At 43.5% G+C, this 8,237-nt stretch overlaps 1 long non-coding RNA gene across 1 annotated transcript; it reads right to left on the bottom strand.

Annotated features, from left to right (window-relative positions):
- Nucleotides 1-2,232: 2,232 nt before the first annotated feature.
- On the bottom strand, nt 2,233-4,154 carry LOC109706165. Its single transcript, XR_002215102.1, has 3 exons — nt 4,023-4,154; nt 3,020-3,134; nt 2,233-2,294 (listed from the first exon to the last, which is right to left on the bottom strand). It is a non-coding gene; the product is annotated as an uncharacterized LOC109706165 (long non-coding RNA).
- Between the last annotated feature and the right edge of the window lie 4,083 nt (nt 4,155-8,237).

The raw sequence follows: 8,237 nt of genomic DNA, 5'->3' as shown, positions 1-8,237 counted from the left end.
TGCTTGTAGAATATATGCTAGCTAATTGCATGGATGCATGGTTATATGATGCTAGGAGAGGCATGATAATATAGTAAGCATAATGTAAAGAATGCATGTCAATAACATAAATGCTAGATGATGCATGTAGTTGATGCTAAATATATGTATGTGAACTGTAGAATACTCGATATGATAAATAGGATGTCAAGTAGATCAAGTGGCACTAACCTAGTGTTAATAAACATAGGTCGGACAAAGATGACATTGAACCTAGTGTTAGTAAACATAGGTTGTATTGAACCTAGTGTCATGGACATAGGTTCGATAAGAATGACATACGAACCTAGTGTTCATAAACATAGGTCGGGTATGAACCTAGTGTTGTTGAACCTAGGGTGAACCATGAGTGGCATCTAACCTAATGTTAAAGAACATAGGTTGAGAATGAACCTAGAGTTATCTAAACCTAGGTGTGAGGCATTAACCTAGTGTTGTGAACATAGGTTGTGAACTGGACCTAGAGTTAAAGTAAACATAGGTTATGTGATTGAGGTATTGAACCTAGAGTCAGTTAGACCTAGGGTGGAAAGTGCATTGGACCTGGTTAGGTCGATAATATAGGGTTTGAGACCAACCCTTGAGTTACGTGAAGTGGATTCCGAAATCTTGAGACTTGTGAACTCAATAGTTCTTGGACCGCGGGTGTATGTGGCATGTACCTCTCCTACCGGAAGAACTTTGAGGATTGTGATTGAGCAAGAACAAAGAGCGCTAGGGTGTATGCGGCATGTTCCTCTCCCTATCGGGGATCTTGGCTATGGGTGTATGCGGCATGTTCCTCTTCCACTGGCGGATCCCTGACCACGGTGCACGGACCTTTGGGCGGACCGTTAGGCGATGTGGTTCTTGGCTTGCAGGCTGAGGTGCATGTGACAGGGTCCTTCACCTCGAGCCGGGCAGAGTACGGATTATCCGCAGTTGATTGACTCGAGGCCGAGTCGGGTGGCTAGCTGGAATAAGGTAGATAGAATCTTGAGGGCTAGTGGTAAATGCGATAAATCTAAGGTATTGGAGACCTTGGAGGTAAGTGGGACTTTAGTTGTGAACCTAAGATAGTAGAAACCTTAGAGTTGGATAACATGAGCTAAAATTAGCAAGATTGAGTGTAGAATCAATAATTCTACTAGTTGTTGCATATATTCATGTTGCATATATTCATGTTGCGTATAGCATGACATCATTGCGGTTGTGAGGCAAAGCAAGGTAAAGTTAGTTGCATGTTTATGATATATCTATATATCTATCTGTTTATTGGACTAACTTGTATTTGCCTCCTTTGGACCTATTGGTCGAGCTCCTCCCTTGGGTGGCCGTACCCACTGGGAACCATAGAGTTGGTTCTCACCGCATGTTGTTTTGGGGTGTTTCAAGTTCGCACGTGAGCGGCGCGGCGGCGCGAGGCAAGGGCGTAGCTCCGTAGATAGCGCCCTACCACTGAGACCGAGATAGTGGTATCCCTAGTCGGCATAGCCTAGGGATAGAGGGAAAGGAAAGAACAAGAATGTATCAAATTGTAATAACTTAATTGTAATTTGGAAGTTGAATGTACAAGAAACTATAATGTAAAAATGCATGAAGTGCGAATGCTTGTAATAGCTAGATATTTATGTTATTGATACTTCTTTACGCAATCTGTTTGTTGGCTCCTGTTCCTAATTGGAACCTCTTGTACATTGTAATGATTGCGACGCCTAGGACGTACAGGGGAGACTCTGTCCGTTCGGCGGTCTGTCGGCGTGCCCGGAACCTGACCAAATAGGCGGGGCTCGGGGCGTGATAGTATATACCTCGGCTTCATTAGCTGATTCTTTGCTTTTACTCTATTTGCTCGGCTCTTCTTGTCACGTCCCGCTATCACCGATTTGGTCGATCCAGGCCCGTACACAGATGCCGAACGGACAGAACCTCCTCTATCCGCCCAAGGCTCAACAACAACGAGTACATGTATAAAGAAATAAACAGTTCCCAGGATAACATTTCAATATACATGGCTTGCACGAGGGCAAGCAACAAGCACAAGTGATAGTAAGCTAGCTATACTGAAAATTCACTGTAATTTAAAACTTTCAAACTGAACTGCATAACTGAAATATTTAGTTATTTACATGCTTTATAATACATTCATTTACATGTCTCTGTACATCAACATGTCTCACATGAACTCAAAATGGTAAACTACTATACTCTGGTGTCAGCTAGCTAGGCTGCGGGGCTCTTACCACGATCCTCGGCCACACCGCTCGCACTGGAACCTGTATGGTTAGTGGTATGAGAACTACTGAAAGTTCCCAGTGGGTTCGACCGTCGAATTCGCCGACTCACCCACTAGGTCTACTCAGGCATATGTAGGCAAGAAAGTAAACAGATAGTAACCAACTATAATATGTAACTACTACAATGCCTGTACAAAGCTGAAAGAAGCAATATATATAAAACTGTAAATATGCATGCATGCCTTTACTGAATTTACCCAATCTCTTGGTTAACCTTTTGGTTAACAATAACTCACTGACACTATCCCAAATATCGGGGAGACGCAACCTGCACCCGATGGGACTGTCAACTGGGGGAGACGCACCTCCTGATCCAGTAAAGATGACTACTCCGGAGCTCATCGTTCAAGGAGGAGCGACCTACCTTGAACCAAACGAATGTGAGTATGATCTGATCCTCTTTTAGAGGATTCAACAATAGACAATGTCACACTTTGACTCCAACTAACCCTTTATGCTAGTTTCACAATTCAAATCTCTAATTAGAATGTCACCAAGTTTGCTATTGTTATAGTCCATACATTCATAGGGTTCTATATCCACATTCTATTGTTCATATATTTTCATGGTTGATAAGCATTTGCATAATCAATATCACTTACATAATAACAATACCCTAAAATGCATGATTACAATGTAAATATGCTCAATAAATTAGCATAGACATAAAAGGCGATTCAAAGATTTCGGATAGCACCACCCACCTGTAGTGGTGTCAAGAACTAGAATCCACGTCTCGAACTGTGCCAACAACAATATCACGCGACTCAATGCAATTAGAGCCGAATTGGCTTCTACTGTAATTAGTGCGTCGCCGACCTGTCGGAATGTCAATTTAGACTTTCGAGCAAGTTTAACTTTCATTTATAAAGGAATAAAAGAGATTAAACTTATGTTATACTCCTATTCTAACAAAACTTGCATTTCACTTTAACATACATATATATATGTATAGTGTTAAGGCCTCTATACATATACTCTTTTATTCCATTCTTTTACCCAGCAGTTTTATTTATTCTAATGCAGAACTTCAACCTTACTTAATTCAATTTCTATTTCAACACTAAGCCTATATACATTCATACGTATATACATGTACATATACATTTATATGTACAACTTGTTCACATTCCACCACCTTATATTATATAGAACTTTCACATTAACTACTTTTCACCCAAACTAGTCCACTTGACATCAACATAGAGCATTCTCTGGATTCATACAGTCAAATAGACATTAGCAACNCTATTAAACTCCCTATGGAAGTTATGATTCTAAGTCAAAGCATTACTCTCTTAAGGGTAGTAAACATCAATTCCAATACTTAACATTGTAAATTTTGCCATAGGTTCCATTCCAATTTCTTCCACAATTCACATATTAACTATATTGCATACAGCCTTCTATAGATTTGACACTTGATTATTTTTGCTCTATAACTAAATTATGCATAATTTTTACTTCTTAGTATATACATATGTATTAATATAACATCTGAATACTAATTTCAGCTCAATCTTGATTTCAGCCTCATGCTGAAATTCTGTATCATGTGCTGAATTCTAGTGCTGAAATTCTACATCATGTGCTGAATTCTGCATAGTGCTGAAATTTCAGCACTTCACCTTCTCGTTCATTGTTTGGTTCACACTCTTTTAAAGTAATTCCAGACCACTTAATTCCATATATAAGTATCCGTCTCACCTAAATTTCAAGATCCACCAGATTTGTTGCAGCTTGAGTTACCAAAGAAGCTCCACTAAAGCTTCTTCAACTTGGGGTGCCCAAGTTCTGCACCACCCAGGCAGCAGCCACCACTTAGGCTTTTCCCTACTTAATAATACCAATTTTCATGCTTTAGAGGTAATTTTTATACAGCCATAACTACTCTTAACTGAGCTTTAAGCTAATTACCTCAAGTTTCAACCTTGCTTAGCTGAATTTTCTACTTTGGTGGCTCCAATCAGCCCAAATCCCCAATTCTTCCACTTCTACTTAAATTCCTGCTGTCACGCCCCGGGACCGATACCAATTTGGCCCGACCCGAGCACGTCAAACAGACGCCGAACGGACAGAGTCTCCCCTATCCGCCCAAGGCTCATNACTTTAAGATCTTTGTACATCTTAGTGCCACCTGGATGTACACTATAAGGTGACTGATGAGCTTCCTGTAGTATAGCCCTCTGAACCTCCTCGTCTTTAGGTATACACAACCGGTTGCGAAACCGTAGTGCACCGTCAGATCCCACTGCAAAATCATTCCCTCGCCCGCTCTCAACTTCACACCGTACTTTTTGGAGGTACGGATCTAAAGATTGCCGATCTTTAATCCGTTCCAATAAAGTGGGTTGAACAACTAGGGCGGCAAGAATAGCTGGTACATCTGGAGCTACTACCTCAAGATCAAACCGACGCATTTCATTCTGCAACGACGGTTGATGCGTGATCATCATAGCCAGGTTCTCCACTGACTTCCTACTCAATGCATCCGCAACCACATTCGCCTTTCCTGGGTGGTATAGAATATTAACGTCATAATCTTTCAACAATTCTAACCACCGGCGTTGTCGCATGTTCAGCTCTTTTTGGGTGAATAAATACTTCAGGCTCTTGTGATCAGTATAAACCTCACAATGCTCGCCATAAAGATAATGTCTCCACAACTTCAGTGCGAAGATCACCGCCGCCAATTCCAAATCATGAATAGGATAATTCTTTTCATAATTCTTCAACTGGCGAGACGCATAAGCAATCACTCGACCACCCTGCATAAGTACACACCCAAGTCCACTGTAGGAAGCGTCACTATAGATCACAAAACTCTCCCCCGAAATCGGCAAGGCAAGAATAGGAGTCGAAGTCAACCTTTCTTTCAACTCCCTAAAGCTACGATCACATTCTTCGCTCCAAACATATTTAGTTCCTTTATGTGTAAGGCGCGTTAATGGAGTAGTAATCTTCGCAAACCCCTCCACGAACCGCCTATAGTATCCCGCGAGTCCAAGGAAACTGCGGATCTCTGGCACAGTCGTCGGGCGAGGCCAATCTTTAATTGCCTCTACTTTCTTTGGGTCAACAGCTACACCACCCTCAAAAATCACATGCCCCAAAAATGCGACCTCTCGCAGCCAAAATTCACATTTCTTCAATTTGGCATATAACTGTTTCTCCCGAAGAATTTGCATCACTGTTCTCAAGTGTTCTTCGTGCTCCTCGTTACTTCGAGAAAAGATCAGGATATCATCTATAAATACCACTACACACTGATCCAATAGCGGCTTAAAGATCCTGTTCATCAGATCCATGAATGCTGCAGGGGCATTGGTCAGCCCAAACGGCATCACTGTAAACTCGTAATGACCATAACGAGTGCGGAACGCTGTCTTGTGCACATCTTCTGGTTTGATCTTCAGTTGGTGGTAACCCGATTGAAGATCAATCTTCGAATACACTCGTGAACCTTGCAACTGATCAAATAAATCATCGATTCGCGGCAATGGATATTTATTCTTGATTGTGATCTTGTTCAGTTCACGATAATCAACACACAGTCGAAGCGTTCCGTCTTTCTTCTTTACAAACAGAACTGGGGCTCCCCACGGTGATACACTAGGCTTCACAAAGCCTTTATCCATCAAGTCCTGTAACTGAGCTTTCAACTCTCTCAACTCAGCAGGTGCCATTCTGTACGGAGCCTTCGAAATTGGCGCCGTTCCGGGAACCAAGTCAATAACGAACTCAATTTCCCGATCCGGCGGCAACCCCGGTAACTCCGCAGGAAATACATCAGGAAACTCTCGAACCACTGGAATATCACTCAGTGCTGGAAGTTCTTTTTGAGTCTCCACTACAGTCGCCAAATAAGCCGCACATCCACTACTAATCAACTTTCTTGCTCTCGTCGACGATACAGTCAGTGCAAAGAGCGAACTCTTGCACGCTCGATATACAACTTCTTTTTGCCCGGGTTCACGAAAAGTAATAATTTTACTTTCACAATTAATCGTGGCATAGTACTTTGCAAGCCAATCCATTCCAAGGATCACATCAAAGCCTTTCATGCGGCTTAACACTAACAGATCTGCTGGCATAATCCAATCACCAATCTGTACTGGACATGCCGCACACACTTCGTGGACACTAAATGTGTGCTCAGGGGCATATACCCACCAGGCATCAGCACTATCCGAAATCTCAATGTCATGCGTCTTAGCAAATGAGCTACTGATGAATGAATGCGATGCACCTGTGTCAAATAATGCACGAGATCTAGTGCCATAAAGTAAAACAATACCTGCCACGACGTCCTCAACTACGGCCGGCTCCTCTACCTGGGCTGCAAATACACGACCACTCGGTGCAGATCGAGGTGTGTCCATACGGGTACTCGGTGCAGATCGAGTTGGCTCGTACTGACGCGGCACAAAAGTACGTCCAGCTGACATAGCAGGCGGTAGACCAGAACGCTGTCTGGAGGGTGACTGGACTGAAGCTGTGGACTGTGCAGGTGATGCTCCCCTCGGGCAATCACGAATCATATGTCCCGGCTGACCACACTTGAAACATTTACCTTCCCGCTGTGGACAAGCCATCGGTCGATGATTTCCGCCGCATATCACACATCTCGGGGGTCCCTGATACCCCGACTGAGAACGTGGATGCCGAGGGGGCCGTTTGGAGCTCGACTGTCCCCCGGCACCACTAGTGGTCCTCTTTTTTTCTTTTTCTCTTTCTCGTTCCCTTTCAAACGATTCGCGTTCATCACGCGCAATCGCATTCCCGCGCTCAACCCAAAGAGCTCGATCTAGAACTTCCTCAAAAGTTTTTAACTTTAGAGCATTGACTGTCCTGAATATGTCCGGTCGCAACCCCCGCTCAAAACACTCCGCTCGATCTCGATCCGTATGAACCATCCCAGGCACACAGTTCACCAAATGAGTAAATTCCCGTTCGTACTCCCGTACCGAACGGTTTCCCTGTCTCAACTTACGGAAGTCTTCCTTCATTTTCCTTTTATCACTGTCGGGAAAGTACTCTGTAAATAACATCTCTCGAAACTCCTCCCAAGTGAGCGGTGATAGATTTAATGCCCGCTTCTTCTTAGCCTTCTGCCACCAAATCTATGCATCTTTCTCAAAGCAGTGTGCCGCCAAAGGGACCTTATCCCTTTCCAAGGTGTAAATGTCCTCAAATAGTGCCTCCATCGCTGTAAGCCATGTCTCCACTACCCACGGATCTACTTCTTTTCCATCAAACATAGGCGGATTAAACCGCATAAACGCCTCTAGTACCTTTATAAATCGCGCGCGCTCAGCCTCTAACGCAGTCACATTAGAATCAGAGGGCCCAGAAACCACTGGAGAAACAGTCGGCGGAACAGGAGGCACAGTCGTCGGCGCCTTAGATACAGGTACATCACGACTCCCAGGTACTGCGGTTGTCGCCTGCCGCGACATTAAATCCTGTAGGCTCTTTATATGCTCCTCCTGTCTCTGCATAGCCCCCACTAACGCGCTCACCTGAGCACGCAACTCCTGAACCTCATCAGACCCAGACTGCTCTGGCACCTCAAAAGGTGATGCAGGAGTGGATCTCGTCGCACGTCGCGGTGGCATTTCTCCTGAAACGAACCATTCACATTAGTAAAACAAAACCAATCAGGCGAAAGCAATCAAGCATATTTATACTCAACCCTCAGCTTTATGTTGTTGGCCACCAACATAACTCTTTTTAGTTGCATATAAATAACACTTGGATCAGCCCCTAATTAACATTAGAGGCTTACTAACAACTAACACAATTTGTTTAGCTTTCGCTATCATTTGATTCACGCCACTCACGTTCCTAGTTCCTAGGTTTTCAATCCTAAGTCCCCTAGGTCATCCTAGACATTCACTATCACTTGCTCTGATACCACTT

Source organism: Ananas comosus, unplaced genomic scaffold, assembly GCF_001540865.1.
Source record: "Ananas comosus cultivar F153 unplaced genomic scaffold, ASM154086v1, whole genome shotgun sequence".
In the NCBI taxonomy this organism is placed as follows: Eukaryota; Viridiplantae; Streptophyta; class Magnoliopsida; order Poales; family Bromeliaceae; genus Ananas; species Ananas comosus.
Note: the sequence above shows the minus strand (reverse complement) of the source record. Positions and strands in the feature narration are given on the sequence as shown.